Source organism: Agelaius tricolor, unplaced genomic scaffold (assembly GCF_023055355.1).
Source record: "Agelaius tricolor isolate 1412-34295 unplaced genomic scaffold, bAgeTri1.0.p SCAF_4, whole genome shotgun sequence".
NCBI lineage: Eukaryota > Metazoa > Chordata > Aves > Passeriformes > Icteridae > Agelaius > Agelaius tricolor.
The window spans coordinates 48,063,079-48,089,861 of NW_027269264.1; the positions used below are offsets into that span (position 1 = coordinate 48,063,079).

A 26,783-nucleotide genomic window follows, 5' to 3' on the forward strand; every position below is an offset into this window, starting at 1 on the left:
CATTCATTTCTATGAATGAATATCAAGGAATTTAGTGGTGTAGCATGAACTTGTATTCCCTGCAGGGATCACTCCTGCTGTACTGCTCTGCACAGTAAGAGACTCTTTCATTTACAGCATAATGTTCAGCATAGGTTCTTGTAGTCTCCTGTTTTTCAATTCAACATCATTGAAGTCCAATAAGAAATTGCCACCTCTGTCCAACCTGCCTCAGGAAGAGAAAAAGTCTAATGCCACTTCAGAAATTAGCAGCCAGAGCACCTGTCTAACAAACTTTCGTTATTCCATAAGGAGAAACATCAGCCAGGATCACTTACACTCAAAAACAACAACAAAAAAAGAAAACTTAAAAAGCAAACTCAGCTGCAATTCTGGTTTGCTAAACAGTTGTACTCACATCATAAATTGTGGTAATTGTTTTTTAATTAAATTAAGTGTGCACATAGCTATATAATTAAAAAGCATGTAGGCGTTCCAGATTTCTTTAGAAACTACCCATCACTTTCAGTCTTGCTGTCTGCTTTAAGCCAGAGGGCATGTGAACCAACTTTTCCAAATCTTTGGGAAAAGGAAGGGGAAGTTTTAAAACAGGTGTTCCAAGTTTTCAAAAAGAGTGTTTTACAGCAGCCACTGGAAACTGGATCCCTGGGTACACATTGGGATGTGCCAGAGACAGGATGGAACAGAAAGGAAGGGGTAGAGCTTTGAACTGAACTCACTGGAAGCACAGGCTGACCCCAGTGCCCAGGGAAATCAGTGGCTCTGAAAGCATTTGTTGCCCTTGGAAGACAGTTTGTTCTGTGTGACTGTAAAAATGTTACACCATGACAATTCTTGTTCATGTTGCCTCTATTTGTAAGTGATTGTAAAAATGTTATATTGGTTCAATTCTTGTCCTTGTTGCCTCTGTTTATGTGGACGTGATGTCTCCAGCTTCTATCACAGGACAGACCATGTGGATGTTTCAGTAAACACCCAACATTTAAGTTTCTGCGTTCTCTAATGCGTGAGCTGAACTTCTCAAATTTTTACATTAAATGCACCTTACTTAGGTGCCTCTTACTTCTGGGACTGAAGGGACAATTCTTAGTCTCCGCTCTGTGTTTTCTCAAATGAGTCACTTTGCTTTCCTGTTAGCTTTCCTTCATGATCTGCTGTATCACGTGGTTCCTAAAAATCCAACCCAAACCAAAGTAAAATGCACAGTATTCCACACAAGTCAGGTATTCCAAGTTGTAAAGAGTCACTACATATCTACATCATCACTCGGCTTGCTCTGAGATGGATAAGCCGCTCCTTGAAGCTCCAGGAGCTTGTGCCATGGCTGTTAAGAATGCTACTTTGAAGGTGAGGAGAGACTGTCAGTAAATCAAGTCCCATCTCCTCACCAAACCCGGTATCTGTTACCCACTGTGTATCATGGGTTTTGGCTACATCAGATTTTCTGGTGAGACATCCTGCCATGATGTCTCACCAGAAAAGGAGATGGCAGGAAACTGAGAGCCTTACACTTCTTTTTCATGCTTCACTAACTTCATTTAGATGAGATTATTGTGGTGCTGATACTGTGCAAGGGCTCTACATTTCCAAGGCAAGTATCCTGACTGTATCTTCCAGCCATTACATTGAGATATTTTCCCTCTGAAGATGCATTGACATTGAAATGAAGTAAATTCAGAACTTCTTCAAAGACAGACTGAACTGCTTAAGAACATGTCTGTGCAGAAGAGCACACACATTATCCTGGCACAATTATACCAGTAAAATAAAGTGCTAGGCACCAACACAGCTCCCCACAAGGGCACTGTTGTTTTGGAGTAGAAATAGGCTTTCTTTTCCTTTTCTTTTAAACTTCTTCCAAAGGGATCTTGGAAGCTCTCCCAGTGCTCTCTCCTGCCTGGGGGAAGATTTGGAGGTAGGTGAGGAGCACCTGAGCCTTTGCCATGGCTTCACCCCAAATGCCACACGTAAATCAGGAGATGCCCTGGGTCCGTGATCGTCTTGGATGTGGGACATGAATTTTTACAAGGGCTGATAAAAGCTCATGACAGTCCCTGCCACTAGTTATCCTTCTAGAAAAGCCCAGCACCCCAAACCTGCTGGGACCCCACTTCACTGTCATAGCCCATGAGACACACGAGTTGAACACTTCTACAATCACTTATACAGAAGAGCCTCTAATTTATACCTCAAAGATAGCTGCCTCAGAGGTTGGTTTAGGTTTGGTTTTTATTTTTTTTTTAAGTTGTTTTTATTTTGGTTTTTTGAGGTAAGTTAAGAGCAACAGGAATATACAGGCATGAAAGTTCACTAGAGCCTGTTTCAGCCTGTAAGTGGGTCACAAGACACAAGCACTGAGTGAAATAACACCCACACAAATCAAATAAAAGAGTAGCTAACCTGTATTTAAAAAGAATAATCTTTCTGGATGCCTTAGTCATAGAGGTCTTACCCATGAAAAATTCAACACACCAAGCACTTAGTGGAGAACCAGCCACAGAGTATGCCTCCAAACCCAGGTAGAAAATTATCAGACTGACATTAGTAGTTAAATCACCTCCTCCCAATGCTCTAGGGACCTGGGATGCATGCAGTTTCCATCAGAAATAATGAAATTCATGAGTGTGAACCTTGGAAGTGGCGCCTAGTGAGAGCTTTATGGGAGAAAATCTTACCAAAGTACCTCATTTGGAAGTTAGCCTCAAGAGAAAACAGAAAGAAAAATTCAACAAACAAAGCACCTGAAGAATGAGAGAGCAGGTAGCTCTGCACAAATCCCTGCACGGACACCGGCTGACATTGCTGAAAAAGGGATGTTGCTGCGGAGAGCCCTGAGCTGAGTGGGGTTATCATCCAAGTGGCTCTGAGAGCCTGCACCGAGGTTTTATCTCTGCTGCCGGCAATTGCAGCACAGGCCCAACCGGCCCCACCGTTTGCTGTAATTACCGTGGAAGGTTTGTGTTCCGGTGGCTGTGTCTGGCTCCTGGGAGGCTGTGGGCAGACACAGCCGCGGGTGTGCGGGGCTGGGCAGCGCTGCAGGGACGGGGCTTGTCCCCGGAGCAGCCCTGCAGGAGCAGGGCTCCAGTGAGGAGAATGCCTGCTGGGACTCTGACTCCTGGCATTCCAACACCTGACTGGGAAGGGGGACACAGGAGCACCATCACAAATGCCTGGAGGGGCTGGCTAATAAGCCAACAGACCCCTCAGCCTGCTCCTTGCTGGGCTGGCAGCCGGGGAGCTCCCCCGTGTGTGGACCAGGCCTTGGGCCCGCTCTGGCCTGTGTGTCCTGGGGGTGTTTCCATCGGTGTGTTTGCATCCCAGTGTGTTTCCATCGGTGTGTTTGCAGCCCAGTGTGTTTCCATCGGTGTGTTCACAGCCCAGTGTGTTTCCTTTGGTGTGTTTGCATCCCAGTGTGTTTCCTTTGGTGTTTGCCTGGCCATGCTGCCCAGGGCCAGGCCCGGCCTGCCTCCAGCTGCTCTGCACAGCTGCTGGGCTGGGCTCCCCTGGGCTGCTGCTCTGGGTTTTTACCCACAGACACCAGACTGAGCCTCAGTCTCTGGCTGCCACGCCAGCCCGAGGTGAGCTCCCCTGCTGAATCAGTTTGGGTTTCACTGGGCAGATCTGCCCAGCTCCTGTTTGCCCGTGCGGCAGCGGCGTGGATGAAGGGCAGCGGCAGCGGGAGGTGAATCAGAGCCATGAGTCACTCGGTTTTAACTTACCTCTGCTTCTCTGCTGGGAATCGGAGATAACTGCAGATAATGCAGTTACTCTCCAACTCTGGGCTTGCCCTCTCATTGTCCTGTGCTTTCATGGTTAAAGGGAAGAGAGCAGGGCATCTCTCCTCCTGCACAATCACATGGTACCCAGACGTGTCTACAGACTTCTGTCCTCCCATCATCAATACCTCTGGTTTATTTCTTTTTTTTAAATTGACACTAAGGACCAGAATGGGATAATTTCACAGCAAAAATGTTAACAGCTCACATATAAGACAGCAGTAATGTAAGGCTGTTTGTACCCTGGCAGCAGAAGTGGACCTTCCTCAGACAGGTGTTTTTCCCCACCTATTCAAGCCTGAGTTTCAGTGTGCCCTGATGCAGCAGCCCATGAGCAGACCAAAGTGAGGGGCTCTGTCCCTGCAGCATCGAGTCCAGAGCCCCCCACACTGATGGTATAAATGACCAGGGTACAGACTGGCTAAAGTGAGGATTCTAGGTAGCCAAATTCTGGGGCATCAGAGAGAAATTCAACAGCACATCACAGAAATGTTTTCTGTATTTGTTAAGATAGCCTCATGTTTGTCAATCAGTTTACAGTCAATGCTTTCATGGTCCCAGAGTTCATGAATGATGGGTGACTCCAGAAGCGCAATTAGTGGGGCTTTCCTTATCAAGCTCTAGTTCAGCTGGTTTTGGATGATGATGAGAACAAAAAATACTTTAATTGCCCATAAATACAGACCCTGAAATCTGTGGGAAGTTCCCTTTACCGGTTGAAAACCCACTTTAGAAAGAAAACTAAAACTCTTGACCTTGAAATATCTTCTAGATTCTAAAAGCAGCACATCTAGCTGCCTGTTACAGACATTAATCACTGCTGTATTTTTCACAGCATGTAAAATTTAAGTAATAGAATCACTGTCCCCATTGCCATTCTTGCAACTAAAAGCTGATAAATAGAAGCACTGACCTCAGCTGGTTGATTTAACCTGATGAGTCATGGTCTTGAGGCCACATATGCTTCCTCTCCTCTGCTAATATTCTTCTTCCTATTTATTTTTTTAAAGTGTGCTGGCATGCTGCGTACCATAGAATAGCTTCTCTAATGGGCAATTCCAGAAATAGAAATATCCCACTGGTTCCCTCTCCTTTGTCAGGGCTTCACAGTCCCCACTTAGTCTACACAGAGCTGCAGCAGCTCAAAGAAATGCCAGCAGAAACAGAGGATGGGCAGAGCTCAGCTGTCGAGCTGTGAATTCCTCTTGAAGTTCTCTGTCCAAGAAGCAACATGGCATATTTTTCCTTTTTGCATTACAGGGAGCTCAGCTGTAGAGAAAAGTGAAGCAGATGTGGGCTCCTCCACTTCAGTTGGGAAGCCTTGTGCCTGCCACAGCAGGTGGGTTCTGCCCCCAGCAATAGCTTTGGTGTTGCTCTCAATGAGATTTTTCTTGGCAAAAGTATCACTTTTTCATCACAGCTGAACAAGAGTTCTGAATCACAGTTGGATTGGCATTTCAGTCAGGATGGTGGCCCACAACAGGCTCCTTGCCTTGGTGCCTTATCCTCTATGTCTGGGCACCATGCAGAAATGCAGAGTGCAAAACCATTATTGATCTCCTCGACAGATGTGGTTTGCAGCTCTGTGACTTTGGAAGTTTACACTCACAGGTACAATATTTAATGACTGGTTGTGGTACTTGGTTCTTGGTTGGCGTGGTGGTGTTTGCCAAAGGCTGTCTTTGATGACACTGGGGGTCTTTCCAACCCTAATGATTCTGCGGTGCTGTGAATGAATGCCAGCTGTCCTCATTGCTGTATCTGAGTTGATCTAAGCTGGTGAACCATGGTCCTGGGGCTGTGTGAGCTTTCTCTAGCACCATCCAGATGGGTACAGGCAGGAGTGACTACACAGGAAAAGGATGAGATGAGGCTGGGCCTCATACATGTGCTCAGCAGCCCCAGTCACACAGGTGTCCCAGAGCAGACAGGATGCCAGGCCAGGAGGGGATGTGAAGGACTCTGGCACTTTACATCTTGGGCTAGGGAGGAATATAAAAGTGTCTGATGGAAATTGTCAGAAGTGGGTCTACCAGTACGTAATCTGGCACCATCAGAAATGGCATTTGCTCAATGACGTTCCACCAGCCCTGTAATTACAACCTCAAAAATACTTCAATCGATATAATTTTTAAAAGTTGTATCTGTACCCAGACATGGCCCACGGTCCAGTGGTCTTTATGCAGACAGGAACCTGTCTGGTTTGTAAGACAGAAACTTGGCAGAGCCCAGGCTGTCACACAAGACCCCAGAGGCCAAAGCTGTAGGTGTTCCCAAGCAGGCCTGGCCCCTTGAAATAAAGACCTGATGGGGACTATTTCTCTGCTGGCCTCCAACTGGGGGACCAAGTGAGAGGCAGGAGTGCCTCTGCCCCATTCCCAGCTTGCAAACTGGGTACATGGGCATAACGTGGGAGTTACCAACCCAGTGCTGTGCTGCCTTTTCCTCCCCTGTGGGCAGATCTGTGGTGCAGCAGCTCCCTAAAGGAGTGGAGCAGGAGCAGCTGCTCGCTGAGCTGCGCTGTGCAGGTGGGGAGTGATGGCTTTGCACCTGGGTGTCCCTGGATCCCTTTGGCACCAGGTACTTGCTCAGATTGACATTGGCAAGGAAGTCTTAAAAAAAAAAAGAAATGAGCTGATGCAAGACCTTTGGCTGCCTGCATAACAGCCACTTGGATCACACAAGTGTCACTTAGACCCCTTTGATACTCATGGTGTTTATGGCACTTACGCTTCTTTACTCCAAGCAAATTAACTCAAAATCAGTCTAAGACTTCCATTAAACCTGGCAGATTCATTATAAGGAGAAGGCTCGTTCATTTCCCTTTCTCAGAAAGAAATAGGCATATAAACATCTTTTGTGCTGATTCATTTCCATGTGGGAATTCACCAGGCTGGTGAGCCTAATGTGCTGCTGATTCTGACCCACAGCTGGACCCATCTCTGTTCAGGCATATCTTCACTCCTCCCTTCTCTGGATGGCAATTCTCTGCCTTCTGACTCTTTAATGTCACTAAAATGGGATTTGTATGGGGGATATTTAGCAATATTGCATTAGTATTTGACATTTCATCTCTTGGAAGTTTTTTGATGACGTTATTTGCAAGGACATTTTTCATCACTGTAAATTGCCCTCCTTCAGGAGCAGTGTAGCAGTTTAATTTTCTAGGTCTGTCTTTTTGTCTCTTCCTCTCTATCAGGATTTCTGCAGATTTATTTGATTCACAGGTCCTTTGGATTTCTTATGTTACAACGCACCTGTGTCCCAACGGCACAGAAAAACATTTATTTGAAGTAACAGCTCTGGCTTGAAGGGCTTTGGATATGATACAAAAATAGAACTGTGTAGAAAACATTTTTTATTAACTTTTTCAGAATGCTAGACCCCAGGTAGTTCAAGCTGAATAACAACATGTTTGACCCATAAAAGGAAACCAAATATTGGTTGCTAGAAATGACCACTGAGGGAAGATCTGGGAGCTCTGAGAGATTTTTGCTGCTTCATAGGTCTCCATATCATATGCTCTGAGGACTACAGAATTCAAACATGCAGTTTTTTTCACTAGCCAGTTAGTATTTTGCTAGCCCTGGATCTCTCTTTTTTCCCCCCATGTTTATTTTTAGGGATTTTGTTTGTTTGTTTATTTTTAACAATGACATAGAATAAATACAAAAGCAAAATGTTACAGTGCAAATGCCTCAATTAAAAGATATTCAGAAAGGTTGCTGTGCCTGTGCAATGGAGTCTGATAAATACTAACTGCAGCCCACGCAGTTAGTGATATTCTTGTTCTTCTGGGTGTTTTTTATTATGTTTTTTTCCAAGAAAAGTTTTTTATGGAGGATTTCTAACTGTAACAAATGAAATTTTGGGACAAACCTGTAGGAACAAGAAATATAAACAAAAAAGGATGTTGCATATACTATACTGTTAAAAACTGACAGATTAAACTAAAAAGTCTCTCATGAATACTGAACATATATATGCAGTATTACGGCGACCTTCCTGATCCACTCAGACATTCTGACAGTGCACCTAATTTCTGCCTACCCTGATTTAACAAGATGATTTTTCCTTTCTTCAACACTTTACATCTGAGATTCCAAATGCCTTGGACAGGCATCTGCCATATGGACCTTGGGGATGAAGATGTGATTTTTTGTCCTTATTTGACATGGTAGAATATGAAGACATATAGATATGGAGAACTCAAAAAAACCTGTTGAGTGAGAGCTGCCTTTGGAAATGGTACATCCCTTTCAGAGCTGCTTGAATTTCCAGAAAAATCACTGCTGTTATGAGCAAAAGCTTTAAAATATCTCTTCCTTTCTTATTTTTTTCCAAGTTTAGAAAAATAGTTACTGGCAGATGGCCTGCAGTGCTCAGCACTCATTCAAACAGCACTGAAATATTAGGAATTTCTATCCATGTGTCCAGGCACACAGAGACCCACATGCACGAGCAGAGACAACTCTAGGCTGGGTTTTAATGTGATTTTTCAAATCAAAGCATACTTGGAGGCAGATGTCAGACCAGATTCAAGCTAAATTTGTAGGCTGAGCTCATCAGAAGAATGGTACTATCTGACTGCAAAGGATTATAATGATGAACATGTGTGACAAGCATTTTATTGAACAACGGGCAGACTGTTTAAGGGATTTGTCTGCAGCAAGTGCTTCCTGCAAGGAGAGGACATCAGACTGGTTGTTTGTGTTATGAAATCAGGATGATCCCTTTGGTTCTGGTGGACTGTAGCCCATGTTGGATAAAGCAGGGGGAAAGCAGGAGCAGTGCCAATACCCAGGAGCAGGGAAGTGCTGGCAGCTGGGTACCCTTGGGGCAGTGCCTCTCCAGAACTCCTTAATCTCTTAAAACACTTCTCTTTGCACAGCCCCTGATTAATGTGATACTGACTAGGCACTGCCTCTGCTATTTGTGCATTAAGGCTGTGGACATTCCCTGCTGACAGATTGCTTCAGAAATGTTTAAGCAAGGCTTGGTATCTATTGCACAGTTACTTGATAACTCCTTGGTGCCGGAGCTCTGCAGAAAGGCTTCAGTCAGGGCTTTCCTTATCATCCTGTCGAGACAGCACACACTCAACTATTGTAAATAAAACATTCTGGTTTCTCCTACAGGTATGAGCACATAAAGATTTTTGTGCAGAGATAAAGTTCAAATTGAAGAAGGTGCCTTTGAAATGGTAAATGGTTCTATATATGTGACCGTGGTTCTATATATATTTAACCATGAAATCTAATGAATTCTATGACACACAGAGGCATTGCTGTAGGCAAAGGGAGGAATTGATTACCTAATTACAGAAATCAAAGAAAAACAAACACGGTGTCAGAGTAGACTTGATAAACACTGCGCCATATAAAGAGGGGGATGACTAATTTGCTGAAGGAATTAGCAAAAAGTCTTACCTTGATGAGAAGATCTAAGATCTCTAGTGACTGATTTATTTTAACCTTAGGATTTATCTATTTCTTTGGTCTCTTGTCTACAGTCAAAATCATCTAGTGGGTGCATTTGTCCTCTGAAACTGAAACAAGTGTTGATCTTGGAATTCCATGGAAGAAGGTCTTTAGAGAACTGTGTCTTATATATACCAAGATAATCTAAGGCTTTTACCCTCAGGGGCTTGGAAAAATAATATTTCTATGTAGAGTTGTAGCTGCATGTTTGAATCTGAGACTCTTTGAGTAGTAATATTGACTTTGGTCCCTTAAAGTATTTATATAGAGTACATATCTTAGAGCTTCACAGAAAATGAAAATTTAATGTATGATATCCACAAACAATATATAGCAAATGTATCTAGTGTATATTTTCCCATTTTAAATTTTAAATCTTGTTGATAATGGCCCTTTTGCTTCCTGCCTTTACCTCTCCACCCTGTATGTTCAGGGCAGTTATGCTTTTGTTTCACACTAATCAAAACTAAATACTTCTTAGGGGTTGACCACTTTTGTGCTCTGAGGGAAACCCATTGTATCTGCGGAATTTTACATCCTAGTTAGGCTTGTGGTTTGTCTATGAAAATCCAGGAGAGGCATAAATGGAGAGAAATCCCTGCTGATGGATTCACAGCTCTTTGCTTGTTTTTCCCCCTTGCTGTAAAGATGTAGGGTTTCAGAAAGGAGTGAAAAAATTTTGGATCAGGATCATTGTTTTTTCATTATTGCTGTTCCTGTTTGTGGCTGATGATCCAAATCAAAGCTGGAACAAAGTGGAATGTCACTGCTTCAAGTGACACAAGGCTGTGCAGAGCCAAATTGTGACTGTGACTCCCAGCCTGGTGTGACTCTTCATTTTCTGTGCAAGGCTCTATCCAACTTCCAAGATTTCTTTTTCAGCCCTTTTAGTGTCATATTTACTCCAGCACATTATGGAGGAGACATATGTAATGCGTTCCCTCTCTTGGGCTTTGCTTATGCAAAGAAAATCACTGTCACTGCTGCTGCAGAGGAAGCAGCATGGATACATTCCTTCAAAGTAAGACAGCATCCTGGAAAAATTGCTCTTCTTTTGAAGTAATTATTTCCAAATAAAATTGGAACAGTGTGCCCACCTGAGGACCATGATAAGTCTGGGTTATTACTGTAATCACGCTGGTTAAATTTTCCATGTAGAATAGTTCATTTCAGCCTCCTTGTGAATGGAATTTACAATAGCACAGCCAGTGGTGGCTCATCCTTGGTCTATTTCATACCAGCTATGTCCATGGGGGAGTCTGTGTAAAGGGCAGATATAAGATGAGAGAGAAGACTATTATATCATAATAAAAATGAAGAGTACCAGTTTTGTTCCATAAACACAGCAAAGCACAAGTCTTGCCAATGGAGGTCATAATGTGTCAGGACTCACGCTGAGGTTTTTAAATCACAGCCTGAAATTTGGAAGCTGCTGGGGGAAAGTCATAATTCAGGTTAATCAGTCCCAGATACTTATTGCCCCACTTTTTGCTGTCAGTGGTGGCAGCATTATGTACACCCTACCTGGATATGATGATGCTGTGCTTTTTCATTTACACCTTACTCTGTACCTACTGCTAGACAGTCTGTCCCCAAGCCTCTAAAAAAGACCTATCAAGTCAGCCACAGGAAAACTTCAGAATAATGTAAACCCCTCACATCTGGGGACTTCAGGAAGAGCTGAGAGCAGGTCACAGCTCAGGCTATCTGCCTGAATTGCTGGATGCTGTCCAGCCATCCCCAGAGCTCAGCAGAAGATGGACACTGCCGGGGTGGCATGGGTCAGGGGCAGAAAATCCTGCTTGCTCTTGGAAAATGTGACAAAATTACAGATTGCTGAAGATGGCATTGGGATAAAATGTTGTTAGGATGACAAAATTCTGCTGTGTAGCCACTCTGAAAGTACTCCATGTTTCTGAAAATATGCTACTGAAGTTTAGTCCTGCTGATAGAGCCACGCAACCTTATATGATCTCAGGAGCATTTGGATCTCAAAAGCTGAATATTATTTCATTGGCCTAATCTGACTTTACTCTCTGCTTTCTGGGTTGTCTCTTTTTCCTTGGGCTCCAGAACCTCTTTAAGGTTCCTCTGGCTTCCAGATAACTGTTTTAGTTTCAGCATTCTTCCCTTATCTAAAGCAATTCAAAATGAGACTTTGGGCACTCTCTGGGGGTGAAGTATGAAAGACATTGAGGGATATATTAAATCTCTACTCAGCTGGTGCCTGAGAAAAACACAGAATGCTACTGATGCTATCAACATCTGACTAGGCTGCAAAATACAATTACTGCAATTCTTATATATCAGCATTGGGAGATCCATACTCCTGAAAGCCCATTTAATTAGGATTTTGATGCTCTTATTGCTTAAGAGGTGCGTAACCTTCAGGAAGAGCAGCAGGAAAAGCAGTGTTTCTCAGATGTATAACAGGAGAATGTAAAATATTTCTGTCAGCCTCCAGAATGACTGGTTCTGGTGGTCGATAAAGCTGACCTTTCCATAGAGATCTGCAGAATAAACCCAACACATATAGCACAATATATTTTTCCACCTTTTGGCCTGAAATCAGAAGATGTAAGTGGTGATTGATTTACATCACAAAGCCAAAGGCCAACAGCTGCCTATGAAAGCTTAGTAAAAGATGTTGTTTATGAGCATTAGCTTTGACTCCTGTGTGTAATCCTGCCAGAGGCCAAATGCTCTGCAGCAGGAGCACCCAGCCTTCAGTGTTTTATATTGTTGTCTTGTAATTGATGCAGAAAATGGGGGAAACGGACACCACTGACTTTAGAGAGATTTAAATGATACTGTTATATGGGAGGAAAGAAAGATAAAGCTGTCTCTTTCCATGCCACTTCTCTGTTGGTGTAATCCCTGAAATGAACAGAATTCCTCTGATTTGAATACGAAGTGATTCAGGCATAATCTGCTCTTTTGCCTTAGTGAGCTGTACAAATAGGCTGGACTTGTGTATCTTTAAAAAATTAAGATAATGAGTCATCAGTAGTTAGTGTATGTGTATATTGGTGATTCTGATCCATACACTGCAGCTAAAGTTAATCATAACATTTGCATGGCTATTGGATATTATTTTGCAGCAGAACTGATCACAAGGAAAAGTTGTGCTCTGAAATAAGGGGTCAGCACTCTGGTTGCCATGGGCCCTCTGGAAATTTTTCATGTCCCACTGGGATATAATCACAGTTTTGAACTGAAGAGTCAAAAGGTATAATTCTCAGAGTTACCCTGCTTCACCTCATCATCCATCTTGCTGTTGTGAGCCAGCACCATTTCCGGAGAGCTACCTGGCAGCACAGAGGAGTGATTAGCAAGCATGTCTGTTCTCATGGGGATAAATAATGAACTGAGCATCATTCAGAGGCAGGTTCCTAGAAACAGGGGGGAAAAGTCACAAATAGGGGCTGAATTAGTTTCCTGTTGCAGTGCTTTTAGAGAGGCCTTCATACCCTGTGACTTTGCACTGGCAGGGGCACAGGGCAGCACTGGCCACATGGGGTCTTGGGCAGTGGCAGAATTTGTTGCACGCCCAAATCTGTTGCCACTGACATTTCATTGAATTGTGTGCGGGATTAACCCTGGCCTCACAGGGAAGCACCTAACGGGCTCACACTGCAGAGTGAAGACGCAGGGGAAAACCAGGGTGGGACGAGGTCCGCCTGAGTGCTGTGGGTTAATGGGGTCTGGCGAGGTGTCAGCCTGTTTGCCGGGAGTGTTGGTGGGAACACCTCCCCTCGCTGGGAGCTGCTCTGCCGCCAGTCCCAGCAGTAATGGCTCGCTCCGTGTGCCTGGGATTCCCTCGTGGAAACAAAGTCACCGACAGGAATCACACACCTGGTTTTTCACACCTCATCCTGGAGCTCACCCGTGTGAAAGGGGTTGGGTTTCTTCTCTCGCTGCATGCCATGGCCTCGGCGCCACCAGGCAAACCTCGCTGCTCCGCACGGAGGGTGCTCGGGGTGTGCTCTGCAGTACTGTTCTGTTTGCATGGAAGCATTATGCATTCACAGAACAATTCAGCTCAGCTCGCAGCGTCCTTCCCGTGCTGAGGAGTCCTAAGGCACTGCCTGGTGTCTTGTGGTGAGCCTGTCACTGCAACAAGTGCCTGTAGACAACCCTCTGCTCTAAACGCTGAGCTTGATTTAGTTATCAGCGCAGACATTGCCATCACGAGCAATCATCTTCAAAGAAGTGATAGGTAGAGCATCTGGGCCAAATTGTAACGTGATTACCTGACAGAGTCTTTAATAAAGACAATACTTTAGAGACACTTTGGTTGATCTGAATTCTTCTTTTTTTTTTTTTTTTCCAAATTTAATTTTAGAACAGCAGTGCTGGAAACATACTCCCTGAGCCTTTTACAGGGCCATGAGTCAGGAGAGGATTCTGGCTTGAAAGAAAGCAGACACTGACCATTCCCTTTTGCAGTGCTTAAGGAACGTGAACCTGAAAAAGCAACTAAACACTTTAGAATACATTTTCATCTGGATAATCTTGAGATTTCTATTAAAGGAAGAAAAAGAATTTTATTAAAAATATTAGAAAGGATCAGCTTAGATTTAAAAAAAAAAAAAAAAGTGTAATTCACTGTTCATTTAAATCATCCTTGGAACTAGCACTGCCCGCTGAGCGAGAAACGAAGATAAAAGCGATACAAGGAAAACGTTTAAAAGACTTGAAAAAAAAAACCCCGATGTGCCCTAAAACATTAAAACCCTGGCAGAGAGCAACGCCAGCTCGGCGGGGGCCGCAGATGCCAGGCAGCTCCCGCAGCGCCGGCCGGCCCCCGCAGCGCGGTCCGTGCCCGGCCCAGGTGTCCCGCGCAGGGAAGGCAGGCGGGAGGGAGCCCCGGCAGGCGGAGGGAGCCCCGCCCGCCCCGTCGGGCCGCCCCTCGCGGCATCCCCCGCTCCCGCCCCGCCGGGGCCGCCCCCGCGCTCCGCGGGCCGGGCCGGGCGCTCCACGGGCGAGGCAGCGGCGCCGGTCCGGGAGCGCCTGCCCCGGGCACGCCGGGCAGGTGTCGGGCCCCGTCCCGCCGAGGTGAGTGCGGAGCGCGGCGCGGGGGCGGCGGGGGCGGCGGGGGCGGCGGGGCCGGGGCTGCCCCGGCGGCGCTTCGCTCCCGCGGAGCCGGGCTGGGCTGGGCTGGGCGCTCCCCCCGCGCTGCCGCAGCGGGACGAGGGGGCTGCATCGCCCGGCGGTCGCTGTGGTCATCCCGGCATCGGCACCGGGGGCTGCGTGCCCCGGCGGACGGTGAGGTGCAGCCTCCTCGCCACTGCCACCGGGGCTGCGTCTGCCGGGGGTCGTGGGTGCCTGCCCCGGTTGCCTGGGGGCTCTGTGTCCTGCGGGAGGGCAGGGCACCTCTCCCACCCCAGGGCTGAGGCTCTTCATCTTACCCAGAGTTGTTTGTGCGGGTTAGCAGCCCCTCCTCCGTGTGTCAGTGGGATGCCTCCCTCGTGATCCCTGGGGCTCCATGGCCAGGGGGGCTGAGGGTCGCATCCCTTCGGGAATGCGTACCCCATCATGTTGGGGGCTGGTGAGCTGCTGGAGTCCATGCTCAGGGGCCAGTGGGTTCCATAGCTCTATAGGTCAATGGGACAGGTGTTGACAGGGTCCGTCCTGCCGGGGTTGGTGGGGTTTCATTCCTCTGGGGGTCGGTGGGCCATATCCCTTGATCGGGGGGTGCTTGTAGGGTCTCTGACCAGCCCTCGCTCTGCTATTTCCCGCATGCCTGCCTGGGGAGCGAGGGGCAACTCCATCCCTGCTGTGACACTTTGTCCTGTCTCCCGGCATGGATTAGGTCATGTTGTGACAGTGCCTGTTACTGTCTTGCAGTGCACAGGACCCGGGGATGTGAGGAAGAGGGGCTGCTGTTGCAGAAAAAGCAGCAACCACCCCCCTTCCATGTACAGAGCAGTTTAATAAAATAAGACAGCATGAAGCATGTGGCCGATTTTTTCCCCCCCAATCATCAGAAGGTGGTTCTCTATGTCATTAAATACTCCTGTTAGCACAAAGCAGGCTGTGATATATGCAGTATTGTAAGCCGGGGAGCAGTTGTGGATGAGATATGTAACAGGAAAACATCAAGAGCTGACCTCAAACTCTGAAGTTAACTGTGCTGCCTCTCCTTCGGGTGGCCTGGGGTACTCTATTAAACCTGTCTCAGTTTGTAACTATCTGACCATTCCACGTGGCCGTAAAAAGCTCTGATGCCCCTTTGAAGGCGCCATAAAGCTGCAAATGGGCTTAATATAGCCCATCCCGTTAACCTCAGTGCTTTCTCTCGGTATCCTTTTAATGAACAGCAATGCTCGTGAATTTCTCTCAACGGGCTGTCAAACCTTCTCTGCTTCTGGCTGGGAAAGAACGCTGTGAAGCCTTGGGAGAGGAATGGTCCCAGAACTGCCTTCAGTCCCTCGTCCCTGGGGGCTGCGGGAGTTTGTGGGGCACTGACACAAGATGCTGGTGCGCTCTGGCCAGAGCAGGGGCAGCGGGTTCAAGCACTGTCCCTGCACCAGCCTCACTGCACTAGCCTCATGGTTTTAGTGGAGACATCTGGGCTGGGGCTTCGTTTTACTGCTGGCAGAGTGGCTATGAGCAGGTGTTACCAGAGTGCTCAGCCGCCTTGGTGCAGGCTCCTGTACACCCTCTGCAGCTCTCACCTTCGTGTGCAGGGTGCATGTCCTTGCAAATGCCGTGCTAAGCCCTTCGGATGACTCACAAACTTTTGTAGAGTGCCTTCTCCCTCTCTTGCATGGGTCTTTGCACTCGATGAATTATCTGGGTAGCCAAAGCTCAAGCCAAGTGGAAGCATAGCCTGTGATATTACCGATATTACTGGGTTAATAATTTTCTGAAAAACAAAATGCCTGAACGCAAATAGAATGGAAAATGTGTCTTTGAAGTATTTTTTTTCTTTAAAATTATTCAGTGCCTAGCCTGGAGGAAACCTATTTTTTTTAACTTTTATAAAACTTATGAACATTTTACGGAAGTGGGAAGGATTTATTTTTCTTTTATTTTCTTTTTTTTATTTATTTTTTTAAAGTATTTTGGTTTTCATGACATGAGGTCTTTTCTATGTTCCCTTTGAAATGTTGACAGGGGAATGCTAGTGTAAAAATCTTGATGTGTGAGTAGATGTTTAGTCTGGTGTACCAGCTCCTGAGCTGGCAAATGCAGCTGCCAGCAGCTCTGCCAGCAGCACAGCAGAGCTGGGTCCAGCCAGGGATGCCCAGGCTTCCCCAGGGTAGAAATCAAGGCACTGATTGTCTCAAATGAGTTGAAGTAGGGAGAGAAGGTCAGAGTCTAAGTGGTATTGCAAAGGATTTCCTAGGAATGCAGAGAGCTGCAGCTATCTTGTGTGGCAGGTATCTGCTGCAGGGGTTATTTGGCAATGCTGGTGACATCAAACCTTAATGTTGTAAGGGTCAAATTTAAAAGCTATTGCGTATCTTCATGATATTGCCATGGGTGTTTTACTAGCTTTTCAATAGCTTTGTGAAACAGGGAACATCTCTGGGCAGGATTTTGGCTGGGTGCAAGAGTGCATGCTTGTGTTGGGAGGTAGGGAAGGCTTTAATATGAGGTCCATCTGCCTTAGCTCATCTGCACAAGCATTGGGAAATGCTTCCTGCCTTTAAAATCCAAGTCATTACATCTGTGGAAAAAAACTCTTTTAAAAAAAAATTATAGTTCTTGTACACTGCACACTTTGTGTCCTGAAAGGACAGCTGAGGTGCCCTAAATTAAAAGGTCTGGGTTTCACCACAGTAATATGTGAAAAGGTCTTATAGTGCAGACGCATTTCTAAACTGCTCTGAATGTTGTTGCTAAAAGTAGCTTCTTTACTATATTTGTACACGTTTCTATAATAGCTAATATTTCTGTATATTATTAATTGTCTCCAGTATGGAACTTGCTCTCTTGCTGGGTTTCCTGCAGGTGTTTGTGAGTGCTCTGTGTAGCATTCTTACCTGAAATGAGTTTCAAGCCCTCATAAACTCCATTAGACAAGTGTAGAATTTAAAAAACAAAAAAGAAAAGAAGTAATTTTAACTGGGCCATGTTAAGTCAGGAAATACAGAGGCTGAGGCTCCAGCAGCAATATTAACTTGGCTGCGGTACACATCCTGTAAGCTCTTTCATGACATACACCTCATAATGTAAACAGGAATAAGCACGTAGATTAACGTATGCAGAGAAGGAGTGTTTTTATGAAAAGAAAAGAGTGTTTTTATGGATTTGCCCCCCTTGTCCCTGTGACAGCTGAGTCTTGCACAGAGCCTGGGAAAGCCTGGCACTGCCTCACACCAGGCTGGGCAGCGTGTCCATCGCTGACTCAGGCATACCCGACTGCTGCTGGGGTGAGAATAGCAGCAGCAAATGAGTAATTTGGGGTCTGTTTCTGTCAAAACAATAGCAGGGTAATGAACTGCATTTTGTTCTTTAAGGTCTGAGTTGCAGCATGTATGAGGCTTGAGCGTTCCATCTTGTGCCTCTCCCCACTGGCATGCCTGGCCCTGCTGAGGCTGCTGTGGTTGTAATGAAGTGCAGTGGCTTTGCTTTGGTGAGCCTCAGCTTTCTGCTTCTATTACCCACGTGTTATAGTAACAGCTCTCCCGGCTAATTTTAACTAGATCATGTACCAAAGTGATTAAATGAATATTGTACTTTAATACAGATCTGCAATGGACCAAGCAGTATTGCTCTTTCTATGATGTTGTCTTAATTAAAGACTGTGTTATTAATATATTTCACTGAATTGATAAATTTAGCCTGAAGGTCAAATAGTCTAATATGACCTTCACCATGTCACAAGACATTATATCTTGTGCAGTTACCACTGCTCTGAGCTGGAGATTTGCATGCAATGTGGTGTCATCTAGGGCAGAGTCTGTGGTCCTTCAGCAGCAGCTTCCAGCAATGACAGAGGTGGTCTGGGTGAATAAAATTAATTTACGGGTCCTCTCCAGGAGAAAACAATCATCCTTTTCTGTCTAAAAAGGGCTCCTAATCAGTATCAGCACAATGATATTGCTGCCTTGCTGTGACATTGTAAAGCTCTGCAAGGGAGGTGGGAGCAGCTGTAATACTGCAATCTAATACTTCTCCTCTGATACTTGCCTAATGGCACCTCCTCTTCAGAGCAGCCTCCCAAGGATGCTGCTGGAGCATTGTAAGCCATGCTGTTGAGCTTTAATTTCATTATTGTTCGATTTGGCCAGCGTTTTGTTCACTTTCTCTGCAGTGTTAGACAATTTGCAAAGGGAGTTAGTAGCTAGGTGGGTGACAGCAGTTACTGTGTGCACGTAATCTAAATTTCTCTCAAAATGGAATTGTATTAAAGTAATTTGGTAAAACTTTGAAATTACAGTAAGGCTGCTTTTGATAATTGAGTCCATCCCCGTCCCGTCCCGTCCCCCCCCCCAAACTGTGTTTATTAAAATAATCATGACCTCACACAGAATGGTTCAAATCAAACAGAGTGTCTGGATCTCACTGGGTTTTGGTTCTGGCCATTTTTGCTGTGTGGGAGGTGAAGGTAGGCACTGCTTTGGAGCCTCGGCATGGTGGATGGCCAGCTGTCCCCTGTCAGCTCTCACAAGTGGAACAGTACCTGCCAGGATTTGTGCTGGGGGACTTGTCAGAAAGAACAACATTGAAAAATGAGAAAACCATGGAAAATGGTCTCTTAACTACATTAAACATTTGTGAAACTTGTGTCATTCTGCAAAAAAACCCCTGTAATTTTTACACAGTGGAGCTGTCCTCCCTGACTCAGACTGGGAAAAAGACCTATTCAATGTTACATTTTAATCATATACAACACAAAGACTTTTGCTGTGCTGTTTAAAATCCAGCTTTCTTTCAGGCTGTGTTCTGCCGGGATGTTTTAATCCAAAACGGACTGCTGAGGCTGACAGGAACAGTCTGAAAGAGCAGCTCTAACCTTCCTTCCTGACACTTCAATAGTGACACCCACTGTGGGAAACTAGGGCATAAATGCATTAACACTTGTCACTGGGAAGAAAATCCTCTCCATGATGGGGACCAGAAGAGAGTGATTCCTAGATTCGTGATACAAATTGGTTCATTATTTATTTCAATCAAAGTCTGTAGGTGCTGCTACAATGAAAAATTAAAGTGCATTTTACAGAATACACATGAGCTGACACCCTGCCAAACCCAAAGCCTTCCTGACCTACAAAACGAAGGAGACCTTTGATGCTTCCTCCACTCTTTGCAAATTCTCAGACAAACAGGCTTTGTCCAGAATTACAACAGAGGTAGGACCTCCTGAAACAGATGCCAAACCCACTGTGTTCACTGTTGCCTTCCAGGGAAAACATCCTGCTTTTGCCTCCTGGTATTACAGATCTGCATGAGAGCAGCCCAGCTGCTTGGTCTCCTGTAAATGCTTTGGACCTCACTAGGTGTCCTCTCACCCCTGCCACCATCCTGTTGCATGTTGTCTGTAAGTTCAGCAATGCTCTCCTCTTCCCAGGTGGGTGAAAGACAGCTTGTTTCCTGCTGGAGCAGGGTTTTTCCGCTCCTCCAGCTGTATGCAAATACAACACTTGTATGTCACTAACTGTGATCTGACTGAAGAAGCACACTCCTGATTCTCTCTCTGCTTACAGGGCAAAAACCTGGTGGTGTGGGGAAAGTCTAGCTTTAATACTGAGCTGTGTATTTTACTGGATGTGCTGGTCTTAGTATCATAGAATGGCCAAGATTGGAAGGAACCTTAAAGGTCGTGGAATTCCAACCTGCCTGCTATGAATGGGGACATCTTTCACTAGATCAGGTTGCTCCCAATTCCATCCAACCTGGCTCTGAACACAGCTTCTCTGGGCAAACTATTCTAGTGCCTTGCCAACCTCACAGCAAAGAATTTTTTCCTAATAAGTAATCTAAATCTTCTCTCTTTCAGTTTGATGGAATTCCCCCTTGTCCTGTTACTACAGGATACCACTAAAGTCTCTTTCAATCTTTCTTGCAGGCTCCCTTCAGGTCCTGGAAGGCCACAATTAGGTCGAACCCCAAAGCCTTCTCTTTCCCAGGCTGAACAATTCCAAGTCTTTCTGTCTTTCCTCACAGCAGAGCTGCTCCATCCCTCTGATCATCTTGGTGGCTCCTCTGGGCTCACCCCAGCAGGTCCCTGTCCCTCCTGTGCTGGGAGCCCAGGGCTGGATGCAGTGCTCCAGGTGGGTCTCAGCAGAGCAGAGCAGAGGGGCAGAATCCCCTCCCTGCCCTGCTGCCCCTGGGCTCTGGATGCAGCCCAGGACACGTTTGGCTCTCTGGGCTGTGAGTGCCATGGCTGGGCCATGTGCAGCCTCTCACCCACAGCACCCCCAAGCCCTTCTGGGCAGGGCTGCTCTGGGGCTGTTCATGCCCAGCCTGTGCTGGCACCAGGGCTTGTCCCAGCCCAGGGGCAGGACCTGCACTTGGCCTTGTTAAACCTCATTATGTTCCCATGGGCCTGCTTCTTGAGCTTGTCCTGGTCCCTCTGGATGGCATCCTGTCCTTCAGGTGTGTCAGACCACCTCAGCTTGGTGTCATCTGCAAACTTGGTGAGGGTGCACCCGATCCCTTCATCTGTGTCATAAATAAAGATAATAAATCACACTGGTCCCAGTGCAGACCACTGAGGGACTCCACTTGTCACTGATGTTCATCAGGACTCTGAGCCACTGACCAATACTCTCTGGATGCAACCCTCTGACCAGCTTCTTATCCATCTAACAGTCCACCCATCACATCCCTCTGCCTCCAATTTAAAGAGAAGGATGTTGTGGGGGATCATGTCAAAGGCTTTACAGAAGTCCAGATAAATGACATCTTCTTTGTCCTTCCTTTGTCTGCTGATGTGGTCATTCCATCACAGAAGGTCCCTGGGCTGGTCAGGCAGGATTTACCCTTGGTGAAGCTGTGCTGGTTGTCCCAAATCATCTCCATGTTCTGCAAGTGCCTCAGTACAGTCTCCAGGAGATTCTGTTCCATGATCTTCCCAGGCACAGAGGTGAGGGCGGCAGATGATTCCTGGAGTTCTCTTTTCTTCCCCTTTAAAAGATGGGTACAATGTTTCCTCTTCTCCACCTGCCTGGGATTTCACCTGGCTGCCATGACTTTTCAAATATCATGGAGAGTGTCTTGCAAACCACACCAGCCAACTCCCTTAGGGCTCTGGGATGCACCTCACTGGGTCCTGTGGGCTTACACACGTGGTGGTGCCTTATTTACATTATGTATTCAGGTGGTCCCAGACCTGATCTCTACTTAAAGTGGGAGGGAGTTTGGTCCCCCACAGTCTCCATCCTGCTGTCCATCCACTTGAAGGATGTGGGAAGATAGGTTGCCAATGAAAACTGATGACTGAGATCTGTTGGGGTGTGCATTTCTCAATACAAAGATCAAAGAGACACTTGGCATCCATGGATTTTGAGAAAGCTTCTGTCCAGAGTCTGCAGCAGAACACAAACCCCAAAGGCTCTGCTTACTTACTGGCACCCCAACGCTCTGAAGCACATGGTGCAGCTCCTTTGTGTCCCCTGTGCTGGGGAGGAGGGTGGATGGGACCCCTGGCAGCCACCTCTGCTCGTTGTTGTGCCTGGCTGTCAGCACATCAGCTTTAATCAAGGCTGGCAGGAGCTTCAGTGGCAACTGACCTCGTGTTAAAGACTAAAGTCCCTGTCTCATCTGAACTCAGTTCCCTTCATGAAGGATTTCAGATGACAAGTGGGACAGGTATTAAACTTTAACCAGCTATTCATCTTTAAAATATTAATCCTGTTTTTATGCTCTTACCTGTTTTCCCAGTGTGCCTGGGTTTGAAGGAGTTTCACAAGTGATGACTGCCTATCTTGTGGTCATCCCAGATCTGCAGTGTCAGTTTCCAATTTTCAAGCCTTCCTCACAGGTGTTTCTGCTGGGAACATGCTCACCATGTTTATCTGGAAATACAAATATGCTGAATTCAGGCCAGCTTTCAGTTTTCTTCCCAGGCTCTCAGCAGCATAGATTATATTCCCCTTCTCTTAATCATCTTCCTCATCCTTTGTTGTTCTGTACCATAGAGGAACCTTCCTCCATATGGGTTGTATTTCAATCCTCGACTTCTTGGGGTGAGGAGCTGAGCAGAGAAATGTCTTCATTGCTATGATGGGGTTTGGGCTGCAAGATGACATGTGACACATCCTATTCCAGCAGGAATCCATTATGGAGTAGAAAACATCCTCCTATTTATCTTCTGAATAAAGCTACGAGCATTTCTGCCTGGGAAATCTGTCCCATAGCTCAGCTGGAAATAAATGAATGCAGCAAACAAATGGGTGGCACCATTCCAGAATGCACAGTTATTCAGGTTAGTGCACCACGGCTGCTGAGAGGTGTGGGCTCTGGGGAGCAGGCTGTGATGGGCTCAGCTTGGCCTGCAGCCTCGGCTTTCAGGCCACATCCACATGCTCATCAAAGGATTTAAACCTCTGTGCAGTGAGTAGTCTGAAATGTGGTGAGCTCACAGCTCCTGGAGGTGTAGGGTGGAAAGGACCTGCTGGGTCACCTGTGCTTTACTTTCAGGAGGATCCTCCCTAATTAAAGCATGACTTGTGATTGCAAGGTGTCTTATTTGGGTGGTTGAATAAATTGCTGTCCTCTCTGTGAGATGTGAAAGTGGATTTACTCATGTGCCTGTAAATGTCTCAGCTGTGAGGCTGTTATTTACTGCTCTATTGTAATGCAAATGTTTGTGGTTATGTTTGCATTGATCACACAAAGAGTGCACACAAATTTTATTTCTTGTGGTATTTAGGCTTGCTGGTTTTTTACTTCCTGCTGTATCTGTTCTGTTAGACACTATATCATAGAAATTGCTTGAAGAGTAATTGCCTGTCACTCAAGTGCCATTTTACAATATAGAGCTGTATCAATTAAAAGATTCTTCCTCCTTCAATTAATTTTGATTCTTCAGGGTAGATAGCATTGTTTTTCTGCAGAGCATCCCAGTAAATAATTTGGTACTTTGTACATTTATTTACATTTAAATGCATTCCATGTGAAAGGTAATGGCCTGTAGTTACAGTTGCAGAAAGAACATTCATTGTCAGAGTCTTCTGGCTGGCTGTGGTGCTCCCAGCATGGAGGCAGCCTGAGTGCTCCGTCTGATGGATGTGAAATCACTGGTTGTGATCACTGTGAAATCACAGCCAAAGAGGAGGCAGCTGCCCTCTTTTCATGTGCACCTAGGGTTGGGAGGTAGGGAAAGGTTTACGTGTCACAGCTGCAAGTTTCTTAAATGAACTGCTTTTTCAAGTTTGTCAGTCTGAAGAGCAGTTTGTCCTACATGACTCTTGTGGGTGTGGGCAAGCATCAAAAATGGTAGCTCAGCTTGAGAAACATGGGGAAACTGTTTAGAATTGGTATTTCTTGTTTGGAATGGTCCTCTAATGGAATCACTTTTCAGTACATACAGACACTGGAAAAATGGAGCCTGTGAGTAGGAAGCCTTGACTGGAGAGAGCCTGCTTTGAGATTAATGATTTTGTCTGTGGCCTTTTAATACCTCCTATAGATGGGAGGATAGCTCAGGAGTGATCTCTCTGATGGGAGGCAGGAAGTCCTGCTGTTTGGAAGGCATGATATGACATCTTTAGTGTCTCTCTTCAGTGTTCATAGGGGCTAATCCTACCTTGGGGTTAGGGATGGCCTTAAATTTGATGGAGCTTGGATTAGATGCCAACTGATTTAGGTAACTAATCTATAATGAGTAAAACTATTAGTCTGAGTCATGTAAGTATGCAAGGAAATATATTTTGAACTTTATGTACTATTAGATAGTCCAGACAGTGGACATTACATTAGCTACTGGCAGTGATACTGCCATGGGCTCATACTCATAGGGATCTCTGGATCCATTGTTTTTTCTTGTGGGGGGGAGGGAGGTGGCTCTTCCAAGAACTACTGTAAGCTACTAAAACTGATTACATTACTATTTTTTTATCTTTAACACAGTAGTTAGTCTGTTAAAACTGAACTTGAGGTTTTCTATGGAAGACCTAATACTTGCCTTAAAATCACCAGGTTTCATTTTGGTCTGTAATTGCCTGGAGTTCACCTGCCTGCACTGACTGCTGAAAATGGTTGGTATTTCAAGGCCATTGTGTGGGCTCTGAGGGTCAGTGTGTGTGTGGGTTGTGTTGAGAGTCAACATCCCTTATTTGGGGGCAGGGGGGAACGAAGATCCATTGGGGCCCATTTCTAATAAAGCCAGAGGAATCCTGGAGTAAAACCCCATGTCTTTTGCAGTCATCTTTTTCTTTTAGCTCCCACTTCCATTTATTTCATGATGCTGTTGGCACTGCAGGGACAGTTTGCTCTTCCTCAGCTGCACTTGGAAACTTTCTGTTTGCTGGGAGGTGCCCTTGGCAGTTTGCATTGGGGAGCAAGCTGTGATTTCAGTTTAAATGAACACTGCTTCTCTTAAATAAGAACTTGTTTAAATAAAGTCAGGTTAAAAACCTACTAAGAGTCTTTATGGAAGAGCTTCCAGTTTAAACACGGCCTGGCAGGGACGTGCACAAGCCTGCCAGCATTTCAGAGAGGTGACCCTTTACAGCAGTGTCCCTGTCTCCTTGTCGAAGGTGCTCAGGAAAGACCAGGTTCTCAATTTCCCTTAAATATCACCAAATTTTGAAGGGATTGGGAGAAAAGTGGCCTATCTTGTGTTGATAAAAAGTGAATGCAGATTTTTTTCAGAAACGTGCTTGTTTCAGTGAAGAGTGTGTAGGAATAATCATATCTGGTGTGTTGGGAAAGGCTTATAAAGATATTCAGGACAATAAGCAGCTGCTTACTCTGGGTGCTGGCATGCTTTTTTCTGTCTCCCTGGTGTGTCAGGTGTAAGCTGCTGCTCAGTCCAGGCCACTGTCTGAAGTGGTGTCCCAGAGGAGCTGTGTGTCCACAGGTGACAAGCCTGGAATAGTAAACCCTCTCCCTGTGCTAGCAAAGCTCTTGCTGCTCATTGCTCTGCATTGCAGGAGCCCAAACTGATATCCAAAATATGAGTTCCACCTGCCCCTTAGTTTTCCTGACCACTTTAGTACTTGTAATCCCCCTTTTACGCTCCTGTTGCTATGAAGAAAGGCAAAACAGGCAGGAGACGCTGATTATGTGCTTGAGAAGCAATTAAATGGTGTTGGAAATGCTGCCAAAACATGAAAAGCAAAGGGAAAGGACAAGTCTGGGTAAAAAGTTATTTTCTGTTTCTTGTATTATGTGTATTATTAATAGATGCAAAATTATTTCAGACAAAGCTGTGAATTTTGTTAGCCCTTCTAAAAACACTCTAATTTTTTTTAAAGCTTCCCTGTGAGTATTATGACCAACCTCATTTCACAGCTAGATATATTCATCTCAGTTAAATGCAATGGACAAAATCTAGAAAACCCAACTGCTTAACATTATAAGCAGCTTGCATAAACATGAATTATTAAGGTCACAAAAGCTCCTAGAAACCAGCTGAAATGAGTGCACTGTTGCATTTCTTTTTTTCAAAACATGCATTAATTAATAAGGGGCTTAGTGCCCCAGACTGTTTCTCCCCCCTCATGCCTCCATCAGATTTTGCTTTCATTGAGTGGAAAGTGTCACGTCTCTCTCTTCCTCCTCCCTTTTGTTTGGCTGGGCAAAACAAATCTGGAAGGTGCCAGACTTCATCCTTCATAAGCCAGTCATTCACAGCTGTGATACCCTAAAATGCTCAGGTGGGTTCTGTTGGGGCTGTTACAACAGCAGCACGCCCTCCAGAATGGCCAGGGGTTTTATTTCGTGCCATCTTGGACTGCCAGAATAGGAGCAGGAGTCTGAAGACAGGCTGCCAGGAGCTAGAGAGCAGTCACATCCACATGTTTGGGCAGTGCAGAGAGGGCAGGGTGCTGACAGGAGAAATGTGGAAGAGAAGAAGACAATGAAGAGACGGCCCAGTTTGTGTGGGTGTGGGCATTGTGTCATGTGCTGGTCCCCTCCACCTGGTGTGGGCATAGGCAGCACGTGGTGGCTATGGAGGCGTTGGAGATGTAGGAATGTTTGATGGGAGCTCCTCTCCAGCCTCTTCCAGCACAGGAAATAATTTCAGTGCTTGAGTGAGAAAAGGGCTGCTGTGACTGAGGGGGCCAAGCCCTCCTCGTGTGCAGAGTCAAAGCACATTTCAAGTTCAGCACTGGAAGATTCTTGGAGCAAGGAGCTGAAGAAGGAAAAAAAAAGCAGGAATAGAGTGGTGTTAATTTTTAAAATGAATTAAGTCATTTGTGGTGCTGGCTGTAGAGGAGGCAAGTCAGATTAACTGTGTGGAGGGAAGAGGCTGCAGTGACCAAGTGGAAATTGAAGAGAACTTCAATGCTGGGTGCAAGTGGTGTGGGTGGGGAGGAAGGCTGAATCTGATGGAACTTTCACAAGAAGAAGCAGCTCAGATGAGAGAGCTTACTCATGGGACTCTGTGTTTAGGAGAGGG

At 45.7% G+C, this 26,783-nt stretch overlaps 1 protein-coding gene across 6 annotated transcripts in view; it reads left to right on the forward strand.

The window, feature by feature from the left end:
- Window positions 1-14,168: 14,168 nt before the first annotated feature.
- Window positions 14,169-26,783, forward strand: part of PDZD2 (PDZ domain containing 2) — a 202,173-nt gene continuing 189,558 nt past the window's right edge. For 4 of the 6 annotated variants that reach the window (XM_071425591.1, XM_071425595.1, XM_071425596.1 and 1 more), the window contains exon 1: window positions 14,169-14,314. The gene's annotated coding sequence lies outside the window, so the exon portion shown is untranslated. The remainder of the gene's footprint in view (window positions 14,315-26,783) is intronic. The other 2 variants (XM_071425592.1, XM_071425594.1) reach the window with 2 other exon arrangements.